The sequence below is a fragment of the Martes martes genome (assembly GCF_963455335.1).
Source record: "Martes martes genome assembly, chromosome: 11".
Lineage (NCBI taxonomy): Eukaryota > Metazoa > Chordata > Mammalia > Carnivora > Mustelidae > Martes > Martes martes.
The window spans coordinates 62,640,891-62,666,708 of NC_137899.1; the positions used below are offsets into that span (position 1 = coordinate 62,640,891).

General features: G+C 46.2%; 1 protein-coding gene across 2 annotated transcripts in view; it reads right to left on the reverse strand.

The window, feature by feature from the left end:
• NOD1 (nucleotide binding oligomerization domain containing 1) overlaps nt 1-20,766 on the reverse strand; it is a 63,693-nt gene extending 42,927 nt beyond the window's left edge. For both annotated transcript variants that reach the window (XM_080818307.1, XM_080818308.1), the window contains exons 1-2: nt 20,656-20,766; nt 52-148 (exon numbers count right to left, since the gene is read on the reverse strand). The gene's annotated coding sequence lies outside the window, so the exon portion shown is untranslated. The remainder of the gene's footprint in view (nt 1-51; nt 149-20,655) is intronic.
• Nucleotides 20,767-25,818: the final 5,052 nt, after the last annotated feature.

Sequence of the window (25,818 nt, forward strand, 5' to 3'; positions counted from 1 at the left end):
CCGAAGGGCTACCAGTGGATAATATTACATTTAAATTAAGGTTAATGATACCTTTTTAACTTTTCAGCATTATTCTTTGAAGTAAATCAAAATATTTTAAAACAACTTCCTCTTCTGAAATCTTCAATTTCCAATTTCTTTCTGGAATCTGCAAAATCGGGAAAAAAAAAGAGAGACAGTTTTCTATGAAAACACTATTGTAATTTATAGTAAATGAACAAATGAAATTGATGACGGTATAGTTTTAAATCCAGAACTCTAGGATGTTGGTCTTCTCTGTACCTTCCTCCTTTAGGACAATGTTTTCTAAATGTCAGTTGGGCAACATGTTCACATATATTTTTTTGGCCATAATTGAGTCCTACCTGCACTTTATTTGCTTTACTTTGTGCTCTAGGTGGACTATTTTATTTATTTTTGTTTTTTCATTTGTTTCAGTTGCAGTATAGTTAACCCACAATGTTATATTCGTTTCAGAGAGACACTACAGCGATTCAGCAATTCTGTACATCACCCATGCCCATCACAGCAACTGTACCCCCTTCGTCCCCATAAATGGACTATTTTTAAAACTCAGATTAATTTTTAAGGAAATATTTTGCCCATCATTTTTAATAAATAGAAAGCAACACCAAAGTAAATTCACTGGAAATAAAACCCTGCTATTGTATCCCACCTCAACAGCACTGCCTGGGAAGATCCAAGGTCTGAGGCCTGCTTGCTCACAGAAGCATCTGAGGATGTTAAAGACATAATAGCACAAAACCGAGACTTTCTTTGCACTGATCCTTCATCTGCAAGAACTAGAAAGGGAACTGCCCACCTACTTCATGAGTCCATGTCTTGCAGGCACGGCTGCCGAGCCGGAAGAAAGCTTGGAATGGGTGTTAATGTTTCATCTGTTCAAACCTAATCCACATCCGTCCTGTTCTACTCACAGCTCGTCTCTTCTGAGCCTGTGACTCCCACAAAAATCAGTGATTTCGCCCCTCTGCCTGCCCATGGTAACCTCGCAGACTTCTCCAGCTCTTGCCATCCAAGGCAGAAACCTCAGTCTCCCGATTTACAGCTACCTAAGCAGAGCAACAAATCGCACATCAGTCTACTGGCAAGGAGGCTGTTGCTCTATAGTTTCCAAAGTCCCAGTTTGAGATTTAATCAGATTTGCAGAATTCGCTCAATTCAGCAGGAACTTAAGGTATGGATGATGAAAAAGGGAACAGAAAGCTGAACTTGACCCAGTAAACAGAATCCTAGGATAGATCAAATCTACATCCTGGGGCACCGTAGAGAAATTCACTTCATGGACATCTGGTTACCAAAATACCAAACAGAGCCAGGGATCCTCCTGGCCCTGACAGGGGCTCCATTACAGTCTTCAACTAGTAAAAGGTAGGTCTAGCTAGTGAGGACGGTCAAGTTGTCATGTCCAGGCAAAGAGAAGGCCAGTGCTGGGCCGGAATCAGGTTTGGTGAGCTGGACCTGCTCCAGTGATGGGGGCTCTCCCAGGGCAGTGGTATAGAGTGGAGAGGACTGAAGGTGGAGATCCTGGTGAGGAAGGGCCAGGAAACAACCAAAAAAAACCCCATTAAGCCAATGAAGATGGCCAGAAAACAAGACCCATCACAGAATGAAAGAAGATAAAGCAGAGAAATGAAGCAGAAAAGGTCAGGGGAGGGCTGGTCTACCACCTATAGCATTCTCTTGAGACAAAGGCAAGTGAGGGTACAGCCTATTGGTGGTCAGGTCAGGGAGCCCTTTGGGAGCTGAGGGGTTAGATGGTACCTCCAACCCCTCCTCTTCTTCCTGGCTTTCTGATCTGCCCTCAGAGAGGTTTAGTTCCCAGGTAACAAATCTCAGGGTCAATCCACCACCTTAGGCTCCTTATGGAGATCTGTGCCCAGGTTCCATCTTGCAATTCGATCCTCTGAACTAAATATAAAGTCTGCAGAGCCTTCAAAAAAGGCTTAGGGAAGCCTCTCTGAAGAAAACAAAGCCAGTGGACAGGCATTCCAAGGAAAAAAGTAGAGACAGGAGAGAGTCTCTGTAAGACTATAGAACACATTGTTGAATAGAAATAAAATGCAAGGGGCACCTGGGTGGCTCAGTTGTTAAGCGTCTGCCTTCAGCTCAGGTCACAATCACAGGGTCCTGGGATTGAGCCCCACATTGGGTTCCCTGCTCAGTGGGGAGTCTGCTTCTCTCTCTCCCTCCCTTTGCTCCTCTCCTTGTTCATGCTTGTTCTCTAACAAATAAATAAATAAAATCTTAAAAAAAAAAAGAAAGAAAGAAAATGCAAGCTATATGTGTAATCCAAGATTTCCTAGTAGCCACATTAGTAAAAGTAAAAAAGAAATGAAATTTTTTTCATGTTTCATTTAACCCATAAATTAAATATCGTACTTCAATATGTAAGGAGTATAGAACTAAATGAAACATCTTATATTCATTTTTTTTCATACTAAGGCTCTGAAATCCGGTGTCCATTTTACACTTAACAGCACATCTCAGCTTGGACCAACCGCACATCAAGGGCTCAAAAGCCACCTGTGGCCAGTGGCTACTGTGTTGGACCGTGTACCTCCTGAGCCACCACTGGAAGCTGGGGCAGGAAGACATTGGAGCTCCTGCCCTGTCCCCACCGCCATCTAGCAGACCAATGCCAGGAAGGACTCTGAATTGGCTTCTCAGATTGGTTTCTCAGAAAGTCAATGAGGCAGGCAGTTAAAGAGGTGAGATCACAGACTGTTCTGTTAACTTAGGAAGGAAAGACGCTTGGCACCTACTGGTTTATAGTCAGCGTACAATTACTTTCAACTATTAGATAACAAATTCAAGCTTTGCACATTTGAAAAGATTAAAAAGAACGATTTCTTGTCAAAGTATCTTTGTCAAAAATGCCATTGATGGTACTGTGAGACCAGGACTTTCGTACACCGTGGGTAGGACTGTATCCTGGAGAAGACCATCTGGGACCCCATTTAACGGTATATATCAAGAGCCTGTGAAAAGTTCGATTTCGTAACTTCCCATTCTAGAAATCTGCCTTCTGCAAATATTTCCCATTCTAGAAATCCGCCTTCTGAAAAGATTCAGAGGTTCTGACAGTTTTGCTTTTGTTTTGTTTTTTTTTAAACAACTTTCTTCTATTTCTAGTTGTGATACAGTAGTTTACGACTTCTACAGAGGCCAACGATAGGTGAACTGATCAACAAATTGGGGTACATTCATACAGTAGAGCACTCTTCGATAAGAAATATGAAGGAAATAAAACATGAATATCACAGATATTATGCTGCATAAGAGAAACCAGACTCAAGAGAGTACATAATATAGGATTCCATTCATATAATTCTAGAAATCTGACCCTGAAATCAGAACAGTGGTTTCCTGGGGTAGGGAAGGGAGAAGACAGGAGAAACAGACTCCATAGGGAGATAAAAGAAATTTCTGGGGAGATAGAAATACCCTTTATCTTGACTGAAGTGCTATATATAGGTCACATATAGTGTGTACATATATAGAAATGAGATTTTCAGGTAGAAGAAAAATGATCCTAAGACAAAAACAAAATGAGAGCAACAGAAAGTTTAATGTGAGTAAATAGAAATGTGTATTGACTGAACAAAACAATACCAATATCCTGTTGAGTCTAAAATATACGCAGAATTAGCATATGTAACAGTAATAACTCAAAAGGTGGAGGGGAATAAATGGACTTAAAGTGTTCTAAGCTCAAAGCACTTTCTGGTTCTAGGCAAAAATATGACTTTGTTTTATTTTATTTGTTCTTTTAAGTAAGCTCTATGCCCAGCATGGGACTTGAACCCATGACCCTGAGATTGAGTCACATATTCCAGTGACTGAGCCAGCTGGATGACCCAGTATTACTTTGTTTTAGACAGTAATAATTCAAAGGTCAGATTATTATCTCTAAGATCACCACTAAAAAAGCAGTAAAAGAAACATATACAAGACAATAGAAGAAGGAAATGGAATAATAAATACACTTAATTTTAAAAAAAGAGAGTGAGATAAAAAGGTGTAAAAAAAAAAAAGCCAAGACAAATAGAAACCAGACAACAGATACAAATCCAAATGTATTAATAATTCCATTACATGTAAATGTACTAAAAACTCCAATTATAAAACTTAGCTTGGCAGACTTGATAGAAAAATACTACATGCTGCCTAGAGAGACATATCTTAAATAAAATAATGGGGTGTAATTCATTCATTCATTTCCCCCAAAAGGAAAAGAAATATAAGGTATGCCCTCACCAAAAAAAGCAAAGCTGGCATAGCTATATTAAAAATAGAGAATTTAAGGGAAGAAATGTTAGTAGAGAGAAAAACATTTCAGAATGATAAAATGATCAATCCTATAAGATGATACAAATATTTTAGTTTGTATGCACCTAGTAACATTGTCAAAACAAAGCAAAAATTGACAATCGTAAGAGAACTAGACAAATCCACAATCACAATGGGGGAGGGGTTTAATACGTGACTCAGAGTAACTAAAAGAAAAGAACAAAAAATTAGCAAACAGTAATGATATGGAGAATCTGAACAGAATAATAATTCTCCCAACTGACATCTATAGAACACAAACCCAACAGCAACAGAATGCCTAGCATTTTAAGTGCACGTGTAATATTAGTCCAAACTGAAATAACGCCAGTTCTTAACACGTTTTTAAAAAGATTTTATTTATTTATTTGACAGAGAGAGAGAGAGACAGTGAGAGAGGGAACACAAGCAGGGGGAGTGGGAGAGGGAGAAGCAGGCCTCCCGCTGAGCAGGGAGCCCGATGTGGGGCTTGATCCCAAAATCCTGGGATGGTGACCTGAGCCGAAGGCAGACTCTTAATGACTGAGCCACCCAGGTGCCCCTTTTAACACATTTTAAAGGACTGAAATAATTCAGAATATATTCTCTGATCATAGTAGAATCAAGCAGAAATAAAAAATAAAAGGGGGGCGCCTGGGTGGCTCAGTGGGTTAAAGCCTCTGTCTTCGGCTCAGGTCCTGATCTCAGGGTCTTGGGATCAAGTCCCGCATGGGGCTCTCTGCTCAGCAGGGAGCCTGGTTCCTCATCTCTCTCTCCCTGCCTCTCTGCCTACTTGTGATCTCTGTCTGTCAAATAAATAAATAAAATCTTTTAAAATAAAAAAAAATAAAAAGATACCTAGAAAATCCCCAAACAACTGGTCAAAGAAGAAATAGAAGTCAGAAAATATTTTGAACAGTACAATAATGAAAATACAACGTATCAACATTTGTGGGATATAGTTAAAGAAACCATAGAAACTTATAGACTTATACACATACATTAGAAAAGAAAAACAGGGGTGCCTGGGTGGCTCAGTCAGTTAAGCATCTGCCTTCTGCTCAGGTCAGGATCCCAGGGTCCTGGGATTGAGATCCACATCAGGCTCCCTGCTCAGTGGGGAGTCTGCTTCTCCCACTGCCTGCTGCTCCCCCTGCTTGTACTCTCTCTCTCAAATAAATAAGTAAAAACCTTAAGGAAAAAAGAAAAGAAAAATAGGGCTGCCTGGGTGGTTCAATCAGTTAAGGGTCCAGCTCTTGATTTCAGCTCAGGTCACGATCAAGCCCTGCATCTGGCTCCACACTCGGCGTGGAGCCTGCTTAAGCCTGCTTAAGCCTCTCTCTCTCTCTCTCTCTCTCTCTCTCTCTCTCCCTCTGCCCCTCCCCCACCTGTTTTCTTCCCCCTCCAAAAAAATTTCTCTCAACAAAGTGGGTTTGGAGGGAACATATATCAACATAATAAAGACCATATATGAAAACCCCGCAGCGAACGTCGTACTCCATGGTGCAAAACTGAGAGCTTTTCCTCTCAGATCAGGAATTTATTTAGAATAAGCACATGGTCAGTGCAGGTCCCTGTGTCCTCTGGCTGCCCCCAATCTCTCCTTCTCTGGCCAGCTGCCAGGAGAAGCTGGAGGGGGTGTAGGTGAGCTGTAGTAGGAAGCCACACCTTCCAGGGAGTACCACTGCAAGACAGTCTTATGGGCGCCCTCCCAGCCGAAGAGCATGGTGAAGGGGAGCAGGCCTGCCCGAGAGCCGAGACCTGAGCATCATTCATTTGTTCATTTATACCCCTTGTGCATAAAGGCCACTGTCCCCCTGCCACCAGGGGGCACACGGACAAGGCAGACAACATCAACAGAAACCTGGCAGAACACCAAATGCAAGGAGGACAAAACAACTGGAAAATGGAGGAGACCAAGCAAAGACTTCTGCCTAGGGTGAGCTTGGAACCCAAGAATGGTGGGAGGTCTGCATTAGCCAGAAGTCTGGGGGTGGCCGGTGGGGAGTCCCGGGGGCTTAGTGGGGCACTGTGGTTGACCCATGGTCACAATGCTTGTGAAGAGCTCACAGGGACACATAGGGCAAAGGATTCACTTAGAAAGGAGTCCCATCTGGGAACAGAGCAACCGGGGCTCCTATGCGGAGACTGACTGGCTCCTGTTCCCCTTTCAGTCCCAGCACCTTGGCGGGGCCCTTCCCCCACACTCAGTTTCACTTTCTAAAGGATTTTGCCCCGTGCTGCTGCTTTCTTCCTTCTCCACTATCCCCAGGGACCCTGAAAGTAAATGTTCACTCTTTGTAATGGAGATGCTAAGATAAAAAGCACTTTATAAAGATGTTCATCTCCATAGATGTGCCTTTTTATGTTTTAATAACTTCCCTCAAGTATAAACGCAATTTATCCCTTTACTGTGGAAACGTCGGGAAATGCTGTTACCATTCTGGAGTATTCCCTTTCTGCTTTTCTCTATGTGCAGTTATGCCTACACCGATCTTTTGCTTGCTGGCAATCACACCATATACATCTGCTGTACCCTTACCATTCCCTTGTGTTTCTAGGTAACTGGCAAGGTCCTCTTTGGAGTTGCAGAAGCTAGTTTCTGACAGACACTTTTTGTACTGGGTTTTTATTTTATAAAGGAGAGTAAGAACCACATGCCACTCTTTGATCTTTTAAAGCCCTCTGAGAAATTCTACTGCCAAACTGGAGGATCAAAGATGACGCCCAGTGGCAACACCATCTCTGGCCTGGGTCAGCCTGGCTGCCTGAAGCCCCTCTGCAAATCCAGCTGCCCCCATCTGAGGCCAGTCCAGTGGCAGGACCATGTGCTATCACCGACGGGACCCACGGGAGGACCACGGGGGACAGGGTGGGGCACTGGGAAGACTCCAGGAGGCCGGCCTCCTGCGTCCTTCTGCAGAGGTCTGGTGTCAAGACCTCCTCTGCGAGGTGGCCCCAGCAGGATCCAGAAGGATCGTCACTAACACTGAGTGAGCCCTTTACTGGGGGACCCGCATACAGCTGATGCTTTCCACTCCCTGTGAGAGATACAGTAACGCAGGGCTAGAGGTGGTCTCTGGAGCCAGCCAGGCTGAGGGGCCCAGCGCTCATCAGCAAGTTAGCCAGCCTCTCTGTGCCTCAGTTTCCTCACAGGGACAGTCCCTGTCTCAAAGTGTTGCTGGAAGGACTGAGTTCATATTCAGAGTGCCTGGACTGGGCATCAAGTAAATACTCAGTAATGATCATCTGATTTAATCTTCTCTATTACCTCACTCAGTTCTTAGGGACAACACTAGGTAGCAGAGGTCATTGTTACTGCTGATTTACAAATGAGGAAACGGAGACACATGAGGTTAACTATCTTCCCAAAGTCACAGAGTTTGTAATCTGGAAGGACAGATGGACAGAGCAAGAGATTTCAAATGTGGTGAGCACAACGAAGAGAGAGCAACGAAGCCAGAACACCAGGCTGCATCTCCCCATCGGGCTTCCTTCTGCCCACCCAGAGCCCTCTGTGGCTGCAGGTGACCAGGACAAGTGCTTAGAGCCCCTGTCTCTTAGGAGCAGGCCTGCCCGAGAGTGGAGACCTCAGCGTCATTTGCTTGGAATGTGAGATGCACTGAGTCCCAATAACCCCCAGCACACGAGCGCTCGGTCCAGGCAGCCCACTGCTGAGGGACCCAGTCTCCTCAGCCACCCAGGGGTACCACCCCTTCTCCCGTACATCTTTATAATAAACCTCTCTGAACAGAGAGAGCCTCAGTGTTATCTCTGAGACACTGAGTTAGATGCTGGTAAACACGTCCACTCAGCAGCAGCTCTGCTCTGTGCAGAATCACCCAGCCAAGCCGGGGTGCAGAAGTCACCCAGCCCAGAGTAGAGCTATGAATGTCAACCCCCAGGATGAGCAGAGAGAATCTGGCTTCCATCCCTACTGACACGACCTAGATCAAGAACAAAAACCTCAAGAAAATCATTTCCCGTCCTCTATAATGACCTCACGATTTCTCTCTTTTCTTAGACCCCCAGTTGCTGGGAATCATCATTCATCCTGGGCCTGAAAGAGAACAATTTCAGAGTAAAGGACACAGCTTTCCACAAATTGGTGTTGCAATACAAGACCCTTAACAGATCTGAGGCCTAGTCCCTCAAGCATTCTTGAACAATGCGGCAGAGGCTAATTTAGCGTTATAGCCCAGAGTGTTCTCAAGGGTGAGCTCTGTGGAGTCAGGCCATTCTGCCATTCTGCAAGCATTTCTGCTGCGGACACTTGCCACATGGAGACCGGAAACAAATACAAACACGAGCAAAACCAAAGCCAGCTTGGCTGGCACCAGGTGCTCTGGAATCTGGCCAGGGCTCCGAGCCTCTGCACTTAGGCTGACCCCCTCGCCACCTGCCACTGCCCTCCCCTGTCCCCCTACTGCCAAGTTCTGTTCATTTCTCAAAATGTGAGTTTCCCAAATAGGCTGCTGCTCTCTGGAAACCTGGGAGGCTACCGGAACAAAAAGGTCAATGGTTTTGTACATAGAGAAAGAGGATCAGTGGGATAGGATTTCATGGACCATGGAACGGTTTCAGACTCTCCTCCTGCTTCCTCGAAAAACAGCACAGTGACAGAAGTAGGTGGCTCACTAAATAGTTTGGACTCATGGGCGCCTGGCTGGTTCTGTCCAGCAGAGTATGCGACTCCTAATGTTGGGGTTGTGAGTTCAAGCCCCACGTTGGGTGTAGAGATTAATTAAAAATGAAATCTTTAGGGCACCTGGGTGGCTCAGTCAGTTAAGCATCTGCCTTCCACTCAGGTCATGATCCCAGTGTCCTGGGATCGAGCCTCCTGTCGGGATCCCTGCTCAGGGATGAGTCTGCTTCTCCCTCTGCCCTTCACCCCTGCTCGTGCTCACTTGCTCTCTCTCACAAAAATAAATAAAATTTTTTATAAATAAATAAAATCTTTTAAAACCAAACGGTTTGGACTCTCTTCCTAGGTACTAGGCAGGGTTACACTTCCGTTCCCCCTTGAAGTCCCTTGCTTGGACTCATGAAATGTGAACAGAAGTGGAAGGAGTTACTCTGGGCAGGAAGCTCCCGGCCTAGGGGCAGCGGGCATCAGCCTGCCACTCGTCTTCCTCTGACGCTCTGACCAGCTCCTTCAAGATGGCAGCTGCTCCGTCCGCCTGGGCCCAGAAGTCACGGCAATGAGGATGGGCACAGTGCGAGCAAGACACAGACCTCTGTGGTCTGAGCTGCTGAGATCTGGAGATTATCTGTATCCGAGCCCAGCCTGACAGATACAATGCTTTTGGGCAAGAAAAGGATACAGCAAGTTAGGAAACTGAGGCCCAGAGGGGTGCAGTGAGTCGTCACAGGCTAGACAGCTGGCTGGAGGTGGAGAGGAGGCACACCACGGCCCTTGCCCTCCCTTCACGAGACACTAGTTTCTCTAAGACAAAATCCCGTGACATTAAAGACCATCTATAGTAAAGATAAGCCAAGATAAGCCGCTACAGTCATTTTTCAGGAACCATAACATGGACTCCACTTATTGAGTTAAGAGTTTAGTTAAAATAACACACCATTCTCTGCTTGCCTCTGGCTTACAGTCACTTATTTAAAAAAAAAATACTAATGTATTAAAAGGGGAAAAGACACACAAGGAAGTCACACATACTCTTGATTGGGGCTGAGGCGGCCGCATCTGCTTGCTGCAGTCCCACACCCTGTCATCCTACCAGCCCCAGAACCACTGGACCTCAGCCCCGGCCACCGTCACCCCAATGGTCAGGATGGCCGGGTATGAACCGTCATCAGTGATGAAAAAGAGTATGACGGAGCTATATGTACTAACACAGGACGATCTTCAAGACATAGCATTCCTTGAAAAATGCAAGTTGCTGACAGAAATAGAGATGTAACGTTTATGTAACTCACCCATATCACCTGCCCTAGAGACACACAAAACACTATATTTTCTACTAGCATACATCTATAAACATAAATGCAAAGAAAACTACCTGGGAGAGGACACACTATGAGAATAGAGATTACTTCTGGACAGGGAAGAGGGCACCAGGATTTCAAAGTACTTTTATTTGTAATGTTTTAACTTTACAGAAAAAGAATATATAAACTTGCATAATTTAAGTTAATTTAGAGTCTTTTCATCTTATTTTTTTAAAGATTTACTTATTTGTTTTAGAGAGAGAGAATGTGCATCCATGCATGTGGCGGGGAGGGGCAAAGGGAGAGGGAGAAAGAGAAACCCAAGGCAACTCTGGGCTGAGCATGGGGCCTGATGTGGGGCTTGATCCCATGACCCTGAGATCACGACCCGAGCTGAAACCAAGAGTCAGATGCTAAACTGACTAAGCCACCCAGGAGCCCCACTTTAGAGCCTTGTTACTCATCAGAGTATCTCAGGCTGTTTTGAGACAGGTCAGTGAAACATTCTCAGCAATCACTTTGTCTGAAGGAACTTTGACTTTCAACTCAAAAAGCCCATCCCCCTACACAGAAAGGCCCCATCCCCATGAAATGAAATGACACTTCGTTGAAACCAAACGAATTCAGATGGGACAGTACAACTCTTTCTGTGCACCTGTGAATAAATGAAATGCTCCTTCTAGTTTGGTGAAATATCACAGCCAAGCTGACAGGTCTGTGGGTGGAAACAGTTTTATTTTGCCTTCCGTTTGGTAGGAGGCTCTCCACTCACGGTATTGCCACTAAGTCTGGTTTGAAAGGAGGAATCTAAAGTGAAAATATCAATAATCCTCACACAAAAATTACAGAGCAAAACAATCAGCAAAACTGACTTTCAGGTAGATTTTTTTCAATCTTAGGACCTCAAGCAATACCTTATTGAAGAAATGCTCCATGATTACTAAATACTTCATTTCCTTTAGTCTTTTCCCCTTCCTTTCATGTAGCACAAACCTTCGCACAGTTTAAAATACCAGCTCAAGTCCCTTCTGGGGAGTGCTTTGACTCCGAGTGATACTTCCGCTTTGAAGGACGATGCCAAAAGGACCTCACATTTTCCCACCCAATATCTGCTTCCCACCCAAAAGGTATCATTACCAACGAAATTTTAGATTCTTTCTGACCATGAAGGTCTAAGCAGCGAACACCATCTCCGGCAAAGCCCCAGGCTGCCATGCACAATATGGGTGTCTAAAACTCTCACTGCCACAGACCTGGACGACAGAGGTCAGTCACTGACGTAAGGTAACAGACAACTGGTAGTTATTTATTGAATTCAGATTTAAGAGGAGTTCAGTGAAGTCACCATTCCCTGCCTACTCCAGAGATATTACCCGGATTATAAAACATCAATCAGAATAGACCCCGACAACCTGATGGGAAGCCCCAGCAAAGCCTGAACCCTGTCCCTCATGCCCATGAGCAGGGAGGGTCAGATCTGGATTTCCTCAAGGAAACCTCTCCTCTCTTGGATTGAGATTCATTTTGGTGACTAGGATCCACAGCTTCCTCAGACCAGTTTTAAAATGATGAAGATCAATATACTGTGTGTGTTGGCTTGAAGCACCTGAATACTCAAGGTGCATGACAAGTGGGAGGACTCACCCATCCCAACGGCAATCTCACAGAAAGCGAGTGCCCTGCATATTTCCACACAAGATCGGTAGAGCAGTGCAGAGGACACACGCAATGGGTCAGCTCAAATTGGCTCCCACTTTCCCTGCTGCATGATCCAAAAAACATGAGTTCAGCCACGCTCCCAGGCTTCTGACAGGAGAGAAACACAAGCTGCCATTCTTTAATGGATCTACATCTCTCTCTCTCTCGGGTTTGCTGTTGTTTCTTTTCATTTTTCTTCTTTATTTTTAATTTTTAATCCTGGAAAACAAGCCGACTCCTGTTTGCCTCTGTCATACCAGAAAACTACTGACAGTTGTCTCTGGAGAAAAATGGAGCAGATGGATGAGGCTACAGTTCTTTGAAGCGACTGAGCTCCATTAACACTCACTTACTGTAAGTATCTGAAAGCCCTTAATCCCTCAGAATTTCAAAGCAGATGCAGAAGTCAGTGTCTCCTAATCTCCCGTCTCTTCCTCCCTCCTCCTCTCCTTCCATCTATTCGGGTTTCTATCTTCCTTTCTTGTGAAAGCGCCACAGGATTCCAGATACAGACAGGAATCGCTGCCTACAAAGGAAGGAATGCAGCCCCAGCTGATGTAAGCACTCGGGATGGGAGGGACGCTGATGAAATGCAGACATCCCATCACACTGTCCGGACTTTCTGGGAAGTCAAATGTCTGACACACATGCCTCAGAGTCAAACCTTCTGGTCAAGAAACCCTGTGGGGAATGCACACAGAGCCCGCCCCTCCCTTGTCTGCTGGAACCACAGACTTCCAAACTGGAACATAATGTTGGTCAATGTCCCTATTTTAGAGATGAGGAAACGGAGGCCCAGGGCAGGGTGGATCAACCAGAACCAGAACCCAGGTCTCCTGGCAAGGAGGCAAATGCTTCTTCCGTGTACTTCTGGTCAGAAGAGCTGCCTGGGCTGCAGCAGTTCATCCCCTCTCCCACCACACTCCCCAGCAGGGACGGACACCTGTCCAAATGGGGAAGGGTAAGGCCCCTTCACCCTGTTCGCCCCCAAGCAGTTCCTGCTGGGAACTCCTACAGTACTTCATTCCCATTTCTCTCAGAGCACAGGTGTTTTCCCTTTCCTGACTTCTCCCTTCACAGTGATTGATGGTGACAGGGAAGGGCCAAGACTCTAAACCCAGCTTATCTGATTTGCATCACCAGCTGTGTGATTTGGACAAAGGACACCACACCACCCTTCTGAGCTTCAGTGTTCTTACCTGCAAGGTGCAGATGATAATAGCTCCCACGGCCCAAGACCACTGAGAGGGTTCAATGAGTGAACGTACGCACGGTGTTCAGAGGAGCACTGGTCCCACCATAAGCACTTATCACGGCCAAGAAGGGAGACTAGGCTAGGACTCCAGTCTGGCTCACCCTCGAGGCCCAGCATCTGACTGTGAGGGATGGTGCCTATCTGGTTCATCACCGAAGCTCTAGAACACAGAGGCTGCCAGAGAACGGAATGGAGTGAATGAAATGGGCACAAAGCCCAGCTTAGATCTGGGGCTTTGTTAACACGCACTGAATGACTGTGGATTTCCAGAGTCCACACTCTCACTTAGGGGAGGTCACTTGCTAAGTTTATTAGCAGGTAAACTCAGATTTGCAGGCACCAGTACTTTCTCTTGCTTAAAGGCATTTATATGAGCTGCTGCCTTAAAAACGTCAATCAGAGCTCAGCTCGCAACTTCAGGGCATTGTCTATGCATAATCTCGGCACAAAATCACCTATGCTTTGTGACAATGTCCCCCACAATGCCTTATGGGGCTGATGTGCAAGTGTTGATGGGTATTTTCCTAGTGTTATCCAGGTGTTGAACACCAAAGTTCCAAACCACCCCCCTGCTTGGTATTCATCTCTGAGGGGCCAGTGAACAGAAATATCTCAATAAAGACAGCCAACAGAGCCTCGAATCAGAGACGCAGATCTGGAACTCTGTTAAGTGGGTTTGAGTCCGTAGGTGGAAGAAGGTGTCCAGTCCGGAAGCCCCAGGACATCTGGAGATGGCATTGGGAGCCAACACAGAAGGTGTCTGGGGCTTCTCAAAGGAAAGGCACTCTGTCAGAACAGAATATGTTCGTCACCTCAGAGGCTTGAGTTGAAACTTGACCTTGCGTAAACAAACACTGTTGACTTCTGGCCAAAACACTTAGCTCGAGACTCTTACTCACCCCACTTGAACGTGCGGCCACAGTCAGAACCACCTGGAACACAAATCGACCCGGAGCCCAGACACAGGGTATCTGGGATGTGTGCATGGTGGCCCTGAGGGGTGCTGAGAGGTTGGGAAGATGCCAAGTTCCCCCAAGAGGCAGCAACACTCAGGGCCTGGGACCTCCAGAGGCCTTACCCAGTGTGTCCTATCTTAGGGAACAGGCCCACCCACCAGCCGAAATACACCTGACCTGCCATGGTCCCTCACTCTGTGACCTCATGACAGCGTCACAGGAGTATGGAGAAAGGGGACAGTGCGGACCCCCCAAAGCAAGCTGGCATGCCATGGTGAGGTCTCGGCCCCTTCGGGTTTGGAGGCTTTTTCTGTGACCTGAAAGCTCCAAAGGAAGAATTTTTTTCCAAACCCTGTGCCTTTCACGTGTATACCATTTTCCTAGTTTGATGAACAGGTGGAGAAGGCACCTCTTTCAGGACTTTTGGGCAAAAGCCTGAGGGACAGCAGACCAGCACGAAAAACTGCCCTTGGCCGGGGGGATGGGATTCCCAGCGTTTTGCTCCTGCAGACGTGGATGCTCGGACAACCACCATCCTGAAGAGCCTCTGCTCCTCGAGGCCTTTTGTTCCTGTTTCTGAGGAGCTAGAAAGGACTGGAATCCACCAGCACCCACCCACAGAGGCTCCTGCTGAAGGATGCTGGGGCCTAGGAGGTCCACATGCATTTACACGTCGGCCCCAGAGAACCACAGAGCTGGTGCTCCGATTACTGGCTCAGCCCTCTTTGACTTTATTCTGAGCTTTTGTTGGTTCATCTAGATACTGAAAACCATCATTTCTGTCTCCAGAATTGTCTCACACATTAAGACAAGGTTCATAAAGCTTAACCAATATGGGTTGCTAATGATCTTTTTCTTGTAGATTATGAACAGAAAAGGCAGGGGGAGAGACGATCTCCTCGAGGCCTCCGACTGTCTTTTAGAATAAAATCCCAAATCCTTTCCAGCCCAGAAAGCTCTGGTTGGCCTGAGTTCGGTTCATTCTTTAGCTCTCTCTGCACGTTCCCCAGCACACCTGATGCTTTCCAGCCTCCAAGCCTTCAAACACACCGTTCCCTGTGTCTGGGACGCTCTAACTTCTTTTCATCCTAAGTCCTGGTCGAAAAGGCTTTTTCTTGGAAAGGCATATCCCAGACTTCCTGAATCCTAGTCCAGTTCTGCTCTTCTGTCTCCTGACATGCTGTTGTTTTCACTTACAGCACTTAGCCCAGTTCCTGAACTATGCACGGATGTCCCACCCCTTCCTCCTCTGCTAGCCTGCGAACTCCCTTTGGCCAGGCGCTGGGGCTGTTTCATTCACTACTGTCTCCCAAACATTTTCCGAGACTCCTGGCACTGGCAAGGTCTTGTGATAATATCTGTTGAATTAATGTGTTGAAGAATTGAAGGCCCCATGAGCCAGAAGGAACCAGGAGCTACAAAGAGCTTTCTAACAGCCCTCAACACCAGGCTGGGGGGTCAGCAAAGCACTTCACACCCAGAGGAAAGCCAGAGAAACAGCTGCCACCTCATTCTCTGAAAGGTCAAAGTGTCCACAATGCCCTCGACAGAGAACCTGCTTATCTGGGCCCATGCTGTGCTGGCTCAGGCCAGATTTGGGGAATCTGGAAGATTGCCAGAAGAGGGTACAGAAGAGGGAAGACAAGTCAGAAACGTCTGAAAAGGCAATCTACTGGGAACAGGCCCTGCACTTTCAACAGGATGGCCTTTGCATACTGCTGTGCCCACCTCAGCTCCATCTGGAACTTCCAGGCCTGGTTTCTGTCTCTCCAAGTACCCCGCACACCGGTCTGGGGGAAGGTAGGTTTTATCGCACCCAGGCCAACGATCTCCGTGCACAGAGAGGACGGGTTTCTCCAAATGAACACCATAACCCATTCAAAGAACAGTCCAGGCGAGTATCAGGGCCCCCCAAGCCCCATCACACCCGGTGGATCTCAGCTCTGCCAGCGGAAGCAATGGGTGAGATTTAAAAACTGCAGATCCGGGGTGGGGAAGGAGTCCTACTTTCACTTCATAAGCAGGCAGTTGTCTGGGAGCTGGGGCCCTGTGTGAGAAACAGAGTTCAAGGACAGGAGGCGAGCATGGGGAAGTGGAGGAGGGGAGCAGAGGGAGGGGCGCTCTCGGAGTTCTGCTTGGTGGGGGGGTAGTGTGGGGGGTGGCAGGGGTGGTAACAGGGTCCTGCTTCAAATCCCAGGTGCAGTGTTTACTATCTGTTGACTTCAAGCTAGTTATTTCATCTCATTGTGCCTTAGCAATCTCCTCTGTAAAATGAGGGAAATGATAACTAACCCAGAGGGTTGGGGGATCAGGGTTGCGCACAGTAAATCCATGTAAGTAAATCTGTGTAAGTGTTAGCACTACTTAGAGTCTACTGAATCAGGTGTATCGCCATTTCATCAAGCCCAAATCAATCCTATCAGGTAGGTAGAGCTTTCCCCACTTTACAGAGACAAACACGGAGGCTCGGTACCTTATCCAAAGCCACACAGCTTAAACAGGGCAAGACCAGCGCTCCAACCCAAACAATCTTCATCGTCGGTATCATAATAATTGCCATTTCCTGAAAGCCAGGTGGTTTGCTAAGCACTGTACATCCATTAGCTCATCAAATACTCAAAACCTCTGTAAAGAAAGATTGCTTGTAACTATTTGACAAAGGAGGACACACAGGGTTGGAGAGGTTCAATATCTTGGCTGAGGTCACACAGTTAAGGAACAAAGCAGGGGCTTGAGCTATGAGTTCCATAGTTTTTCTCCATTTCTGTCCTGCCTGTATTTGTTCCAGGTGGCATACCTCTAATTGAAACCATCGATGTGCCTGAATCCCTATTAACTGTAAAACACTTCCTTGATAAATGGGGTCCCTGAGTAGCTCCATCCTAATGAAAGAGCCCACTGTCATGAACTGTACGAAGTAAGGACATCCCCAAAGAAAAGCCTAGCTTTCCACCGACTTCCTTCTAGAAGGTTTGGTTTGGGAGTCATAAGGAACAACTGGGGGATATGTTATAATCAAGCATGGGGAGTTCTTAGTCATGAGACAAATTAACCTTTTGGTAATTAGAACAACACAGCTGCTTTTTTCCAGTAAATCGTCATCTGCTCACAGCTCTTCTGCCATGGAAGGATTTTCCCCAGCGATGCATGACTGCCCTACCCAGCTGCATGTGGCTCTGAAAATATCTACAATCCTCCCAACTGTATTCTGCCCCTCACCTGCCTGATGACAAAGACACAGAAAGAGGGCAACTACCAACATACCAAAACAGAATGTAGTGACTTTTCATGTTTCACTAGAATACCAACATACTAGGGCACCTGGGTGGCTCAGTCAGTGAAGCTTCTACCTTCGGCTCAGGTCATGATCCCGGGGTCCTGGGATCCAGTCCCATGTCGGGATCCCAGCTCATCGGGGAGTCTGCTTCTCCCTCTATCCCTCCCCCCTGCTTGTGTTTTCTCTCTTACTCTAGGTAAATAAAATTTCAAAAAAATAAACAAATAAAGGTCTGACTCTTGATAACAGCTCAGGTCTTGATCTTGGGAGTTGTGTGTTCAAGCCCCTATGCCATGCTGGGCACGGAGCCTACTTTGATTGAATGAATGAACGAATAATGAATGAATAAATAAAATATGGACCTACTAAAACCTGAAGCTAATCTGGTGCTCACTTTGCAGTTACCGGGGCCCTTAGGATGACCTCTTTATTAGTCCTTTAAAGTATAGTTTTCTCTAATTTTGAGAAAAAGGACTACCCGGCCTAACAAAGTCCAAAATGGCAGTTTACTAGACTATCCTTTGGATTTTAATGAAGTGCAGCACAAAATTTCCTTGCTGGCTTTACAGCAGTTGGTCCCTGCGAGGGCACTAGAGCACCAGGATGCCCTCAGACTGTCAGCCCCCCAGATGTGGCTGGCATCAGAGGCCAGGGCAAAGCAAAGGCAGGAGTGGTGGCGTGACTTGCTTGACCATCTCTGCGACATAAGCTCTGCCCACAGTTTGGTCTGTGGCCATTCTAGATAAAACACAAGAATAGGAATTACAGCCAGGAAGTCTTGCTTTGACACACTTTACAGCACTGGGTGAAAACCATAAGTTAATTGAAATGGCAGTGACTGTTCACTGCTTACTAGAAGAGGCAAGTTTGGAAAAAACACTTGCCCTCAATGAGCATTTGATGCATCAAAGACTTTTCCTCCAAACAAATTCAGACTTTGTGGATGGATGAAAGGAGGCCCTTTGTGTGGGACTTTGCCCAACTTGACCTTGCCCAGGACTTCTAGAAACGAGCCAAATATCTACAGCTTCTGCATGACACAAGTTCAGCACAAGGACAAATTTTAGCTTTTCTAATTTCATCTTGCCTAAAATCCTCCCAAAAGAGAATCGTAAAATAAATTGGTAACTTAGACCTCAAATCCTAGACTTAGAGTTTGAAGAAATAATGAACTCTTTTCTTCGGATAAAAAGAGACAAGAATTTGATATTCATATTTAAGCAAAAATCAGCGATTGCATATACTGCAAAAACACTTGATCTTAATTTTTACATGACATCACTGTTTATATTACTGACGTCTAAACAGTGCTTCTGTTACTGTAAGTGATCCTGATGGTGACACACACAGCAGGTCCCAGGGTGAAAGGTCCAGCCGGATGTTGGCAATGACCATTGTAGGATCTGGGTTCCCCTTCTCAAAATTCCTGACTGTTCTTGGTCACTGAAGAACAATTCACTGTCCCTAGGCCAAGAATCAGAGGAAAAACAGGAGAAGCCTGCATGTTGCGTGGGGCCGCTGCCAACAGGAGAGCCACATGTATGTGCCCACGAGTGTGTCTGAAACCCTACAGAAAGCCCAGCTTTCTCAGGAGCCCATTTTTTGTCTCTGCAGCAGCTGAGTGGAAAAGTCTCAAGATTAAGGACTGCTTTCTTTTGTCAAGAAACTCATTCCCTTTGCATGGAGTAAAGCTCTATTCCAGAGCCACCAATTAGCCCTGGAGGCAAAGGGTGGGGGGGAACTGCTGGCTTGAGATTCCAGACCTCAGAGCACACCGAGGTCCAAGGGGGAAGAAACCCTCCCCTTAGCAGGGCAGGAGAAGAACTGAGGAATGTTGAGGGAGACAATTTCTGGACAAATATCTCCCCACTCCCCTTCATGGCTGCATTAAGAAAACAGGTGTCAAACACAAATAACCACAGCTCACAGAGCACCTGCCATTTGCTACACATTATCTCATTTAACTATATTAGTTCCAGGACAGTGTTACTATTTTTATCCCCAGTTTTCCGGTAATTTACCTAGGGGCACATATCACAGAAGTGACAGAATCTGAATTTGGGTCCAGGTTGGATGGACTCCAAAGCGCTGAACCTCTTTCTCCACTCCACGAAAATTAAAAGTACTCTTCTTAAAACGTTTAAAAGTCCTTTCTTCTACCTTTGGGCTGTCGTTTCTTGCAAATCCATTTTTTTTTTTTAAATCTGCCCTGCACAAGCGGTAGAAGTCTGTGTCTTGTCCAATGGCCTTGCTTCTGGATTATAGCTACTTGGCCCCAACATCTCCCCCCTCCCCCGGATGAGGAAGGGTCCATCCTAGGAAATCCAATCCTCTCATATTCACAGTAGGATTACCCTTCGCTGGATATGGTATAACCCACATGCAAGGCTTTCAGAAGGAAAACCTTGTGGCAAACCCACCTGGCCTCCCCCTTAAAGCAGATCACCCAGAAGCTGTCGAGGCCATGAGTATACGGTTTCCCCCAATTTCATGTCAATGCAACAATGGTGTCATCTTCCGGAATGCAGAACCAGGGGGGGAATCATAAGGATCCGGCAGTCCTTTTTTTCACAATGGGCCAAAAGACTGTGCGAATACACGGTTCTTTTGAACACGCTATTCACCCTGCCAAGCAGTCTCATTCCCCTTTCTGCGGCTCAGAAAGCCGGACGGAAGCCCGCTGCCAGGTCCCCAAGACCACGCAGGACACGGGTGCAGCGGGATCCGTTGCAGCTGGACTCCGTCAACGTCCCTGCCTGCCGTCCCTGCCTGCCGTCTTTCCACCTTCCTTGGCAGCCATCCTTTATTTGGGGATTGGTTTTTCCCAACCCTGGCTGCACACTGGAATCACCTGGGGAGTTCAAACGTTCTAGACGCCTGGGTCCTACCACAAGGAATTCTGATGTAACTGGTCTGGGATGTGGACGGGGCATTCTAAATTGCAGGCCGAATTTAGAAATCCCCTAACGAGGGAGCAGTGATTCCGCAGACGCCGAAGTTCATCCGTTTGAACTTTTCCTGCATTCCTCAAACTGCCTTTCTCCTCCTTGTCCCACCCGGGTCTCTTCCAGGGGGAATATTGCATTCCGTCCACAAACAGGATCCCTCCTCTCTGCCCCTCCCCGCTAGTAGCGCCCAGGACCCCAGGAAACTTCTTCCCGGTGCGACCATCCCCCGTCGCTGGAACTTACTTGGGCTCCACGTGTGCAGACCTCGCAGCAGCTGGGAACCAGAGCGAGCGGAGCACCTCGGGAGCACCGAGGCCCGAGAGCGCGGGGACCGAGGAGCACCGAGACCCGAGAGCGCAGAGACCTAGGAGCACCGAGGCCCGAGAGAGCGCGGGGACCGAGGACCGCGGGGACCGAGGAGCACGGAGGCCCGAGAGCGCGGGGACCGAGGAGCACCGAGACCCGAGAGCGCGGAGACCTAGGAGCACCGAGGCCCGAGAGAGCACGGAGGCCCGAGAGAGCGCGGGGACCGAGGAGCACGGAGGCCCGAGAGCGCGGGGACCTAGGAGCACCGAGGCCCGGGGCAGCGCCGAGGCCCAGGGAGCTCACGGCACTGGCAGCTGCGGGAGCCTGGGAGCTGGAGCGGCCGCGCCCCGGCCCGGAACGGGAACTGGCCGGGAGGGCATTGCCTGCTGTGCCCTCTCGCCTGGGCTGGCAGCGCCGAGGGGCGGAGGCGGTGCGGGCGGACGAGGCGGGGTCGGCGCTGGGGCCGCCGACTCGCGGGCAGCCGGGAGACGCGGCGCGCGGAAAGTGGCCGGGAGCAGTCCCAAGGGGCGCTCCCCGCCGGAGCATGAGCAGCCGACCACCGCCCAGTGAGCGGGCAGGAGCCTTCGCTCAGGGGTGACACGCCTGGGAACTCAAGGCGCCAGTTGGGCCATGGTGGCCAGAAGCCCAGCAGGCCAGCCAGTCCCCTTAAAAGTACCACCCCCGATCCTGCAACCAGAGGCGGAGCGTGGGCGCCACGGTGCAACTTGTTAAAGTGGGACACGTGCGCCTGGATAAAAAGGAGCTCAAAGTAATCAAACTTTACAACAGAGCATTTACTTCGATTTATACTTTTAAAAATCTAAGGCTTTCTTCCTGTTCTTAAATCTTTTCTTGGTATTGTACATTTTATACTGTATACATTAATCAGTGATTTCCCCAATAAAATAAATTTTAATAAATTTCCCCAATAAAATATTTTTAAACGTTTTAATTTTTAACGTTTAGAAAGGGAAGGTCTGCACAAGGCACACTGATTCTATAAGATGTCATTCACACTAAAATGCGTTCAGTCTTGTAACCACAAATGCTCTTGAATATTTAAGTTCCTACCAAAGGCTGCCTTCTGAGAAAGTACTTAATAACTCAAAAGTAAAACTTTGCAAATGTAAAATTGATGGGATACAAAGGGCAACTTGTAAACACCAAAATGAAGATAATAAAGACACTAATTCTTTCAGTTTACCCTTATATTAACCTCTGATAGAAAAATTACAAAAATTATCTTTCCCGGGTGTCTGGGTGACTCAGTGGGTTAAGCCTCTGCCTTCAGCTCAGGTCATGGTCTCAGGGTCCTGGGATTGAGCCCCCCCCCCCAACAACCCCCGCCCCCCCCCACATTGGGCTCCTTGTTGAGCAGGGAGCCTGTCTCCCCCCCTCTCTCTGCCTGCCTCTCTGCCTACTTATGTACTTATGATCTCTCTCTCTCTCTCTCTCAGTTAAATAAATAAATAAATAAATAATCATAAAAAAAAATTCTCTTTCCTCCTAGGATTCTGAATTTTTATCTTTCATGGCTTTTAACTCTCCTATTTTCCATATCCTGTTTCTCTGGCTGCATTCCGAGTAACCTCCTCATTCCTGTCTTTCCATTCAGCAATTATTTTGCAAGTATTTGAATCAGCTCTTTAACCCATCTGTGGTAGGCAGAGTAATACCTACACCCCATCCCACCCCCAGCCCCAACGCCTTCCATGTCCATGGCCTATACTTGGGAACTGTGAATATGGCAAAAGCAGAATGGAGGTGGTAGATGGAACTAAGGGTGTTAATCAGCTAACCTTAAAATGGGAAAATTATGGTGGATTAACCAGGTGAGTCCAATGTAGTCAGAGGGGTCCTTATACATGGAAGAGGGAGGCAGAAAAAGAAGAATCGAAGAGGTGATAAGCAGAGAAGAATTTGGCCTGATGTTGCTGGCTTTGAAGATGGAGGAACAGGGTTCTGAGCCAAGGGCGTTTCTAGAAGATGAAAAGGCAACAAAATGGATTCTTCCATAGAGCCTCCAAAGGAACGGTCTTATTGACAGTTTGATTTTAGCACAGTGAGACATTTCAGATTCCTGACCTCCAGAAATGTCAGAAAATAAATTCTTGTTGTTTTCAGCCACTAAACTTGTGGTAACTTGTTCCAGTGGCACTAGGAAACAATACACTATCCACTCAAGTTCTTAATTTTAACAATGTATTTCCTTTCTAAGAATTTTGGTTCTATTTCTAGTTTTCTTGGTCATTTTGAACAGTCTCCTGTTCCTTGCTAATTCCATCACTTTAAAAAATTCACAGTTATTCTTTGTTTTTCCTTCAACTCTTTGCAATAATTACAAATTCACATGCAGCTGGAAGAAATAATGCAGAGAGATCCATTCACCCTTAATACAATTTCTCCCAGTGAGAACATATTCCAGAACCACAGAGTAAGTAAGATCACAACCAGGCTGTTGGCCCTGATATAGTCAAGATACAGAACATTTGCATCATCACCAAGATCCCTCCTGTTGCCCTTTTACACCACAGTGCTTCCCCTTTAGTCACTGGCAACCACTAATCTGTTCCCCATTTCTATAATTTGTCATTTGAAGAATGTTATATAAATAGAAGCATACAGGATGTATGTATGTAACATTTGGGGATTGGTATGGTAACATATATGTAACAGGATATATGTATGTAACATTTGGGGATTGGTTTTATTTACTTAGCATAATTCCCTGGATATCAAGGTCATGACATGTATCAATAGTAATTACAGTAAGACCCAGCAGTTGCCCTCCTGAACATAACAGTGTCCAGGAGGGCAACTGCTGGGTCTTACTGTAATTACATGTTTAGCTGCTTCTTTTTTTCTTTCTTTTTTTCTCTTTTTTAAGACAGGGAGAAAGGTGGGGGAGGGGCAAAGGGAGAGCGAGAGAGAGAATCTTAAGCAGACTCCATGCCCAGTGCCCAGCCCCACAGAGCTCAGGCTCCCAACAGTGAGATCAGGACCTGAGCCAAAATAAAAAATCAAGGGCCCCTAGGTGGCTCAGTTGGTTAATCGACTGACATTGGCTCAGGTCATGATCCCAGGGTCCTGGGATTGATCCCTATGTCAGGCTCCCTGCTCAATGGAGAGTCTGATTCTCCCTCTGCCCCTCAAGCAGACTCCCCACTGAGCACAGGACCTCCCTCCCCCGCATGCAGGGTTTCATCTCATTACCCATGTGATCATGACCTAACCCAAAACCAAGAGTCCAATGGTCCAAAGACTGAGTCACCCTGATGCCCCCACATGTTTAGTTTCTTAAGAAACTGCCAAATTGTTTTCCAGAGTAGATGTACCATTTTACATTCCTGGCAACAATGTGTAAATGATCCGGCTTCATAACACCCTTATCAGCATTTGATGTTGTCACAATGTCTTATTTTAGCCACGCTGATAGGTGGGTTGTGATAGTGATATACCATTGTGGTTTTAATCTGCTAATGATGTTGGACATCTTTTCATGTGCTTTATTTGCTATCTGTTATCTCTTCTCGGGTGAAATGTCTCTTCACATCTTCTGTTCATTTTCTAAAAGGATTGTTTGCTTTTCTACTATCCAGTTTTGAGAATTCTTTATGTATTCTAGATTCCAGATGTGTGGTTGTCAGATATGTGGTTTGCAAATACTTTCTCCCACTCCTAGCTTGTCTTTGCTTCTTTTAATAGGATCCTTCACAGAACAGAGGGTTTAATTTTGATGTAGTCCAGTTTATCAATTTTTCCTTATATGAATCATGCTTTTGTATTAAATCTAAGAACTCTTTGACAAGCCCTATATTTCAAAGATTTTTATCGTTTTTCTCCCTAAGTTTTATGGTTTTATGTCGGACATTTAAGTCCATGATCCATTTCAAGTTAGATTTTGTAGGAGACTTGAGTTAAGGTTAATTTTTCTTTCTTTCTTTTTTTCTTTCTTTCTTCGTTGTTGGCCTGTGGGTGTCCAGCTGCTTCTCCAGCACCACCTGTTAAAGGTTATTTTCCCTTCATTACTCCATTAAATTACCTTTGTACCCTTGCGTGGATCTATTTCAGGGTTCTCTGTTCTGTTCCACTTGTCTATGTATGTATCCCTTTGCCAATACCATACAGTCTTGAAATTGGGAAGATTCTTCCCATCTTCTTCTTTTTTAAAGTTGCTTTACCTAGGGTGCCTGGGTGGCTCAGTTAGTTGAGTGTCTGACTCTTGATTTCAGCTCAGGTCAGGGTTGTCAGATCAAGCCCCGCATTAGGCTCTGTGCTCAGCACTCAGTCTGCTTGTCCCTCTTCCTCCGTTCTTCCCTCACCCCCTAATAAATAAATAAATGAATAAAAATCTTTAAAACTTTTTTTAAAAATTGCTTTGTCTATTCTAGTTCCTTTGACTTTCAACATAAATTTTGGAAAAATAATCTTGCTGGGATTTTTTTTAAAAGATAGATTTATTTAATTATTTATTTGACAGAGAGAGAAGGGCAGAGCAGCAGGCAGAAGGAAATGGAGAAGCAGGTTTCCCGCTGAGCAGGGAGCCCAATCTGGGGCTTGATCCCAGGACCCTGGGATCATGACCTGAGCCAAAGGCAGACACTTAATGGACTGAGGCACCCAGGTTCCCCTTGCTGGAAATCTTATAGGAATTATTTTAAACATGTACTGGGGAGAACTGACATCTTTACTGTATTGAGCCTTGCAATCCACAAACATGGTATGCCTATTTATTTAGATCTTTGGTTTCTTATATCAGTGTTTTATAGTTTCCAGCATATAAGACTTACACGTGCTTTGTAAGATTTACATTTAAGTATTGCATTTTCTTAAAAAAGCAATTGTATGTGTCGTAGGTAAGAATGTGAAATGGTTCAGCCAATGTGGAAATAGTTTGGTGGTTCCTCCAAAGTTTAAACATAGAATTACCTTATGATCCAACAATTCCACTCTCAGGAATAAACCCAAAATAATTGAAAAGAGGTGCTTTAACAGTGGCTCAGTCCATTAAGCATCTGCCTTCGGCTCAGGTCATGATCCCAGGGTCCTGGCATCGAGCCCCACATTGGACTCCCTGCTCAGCGGCAAGCCTTCTTCTCC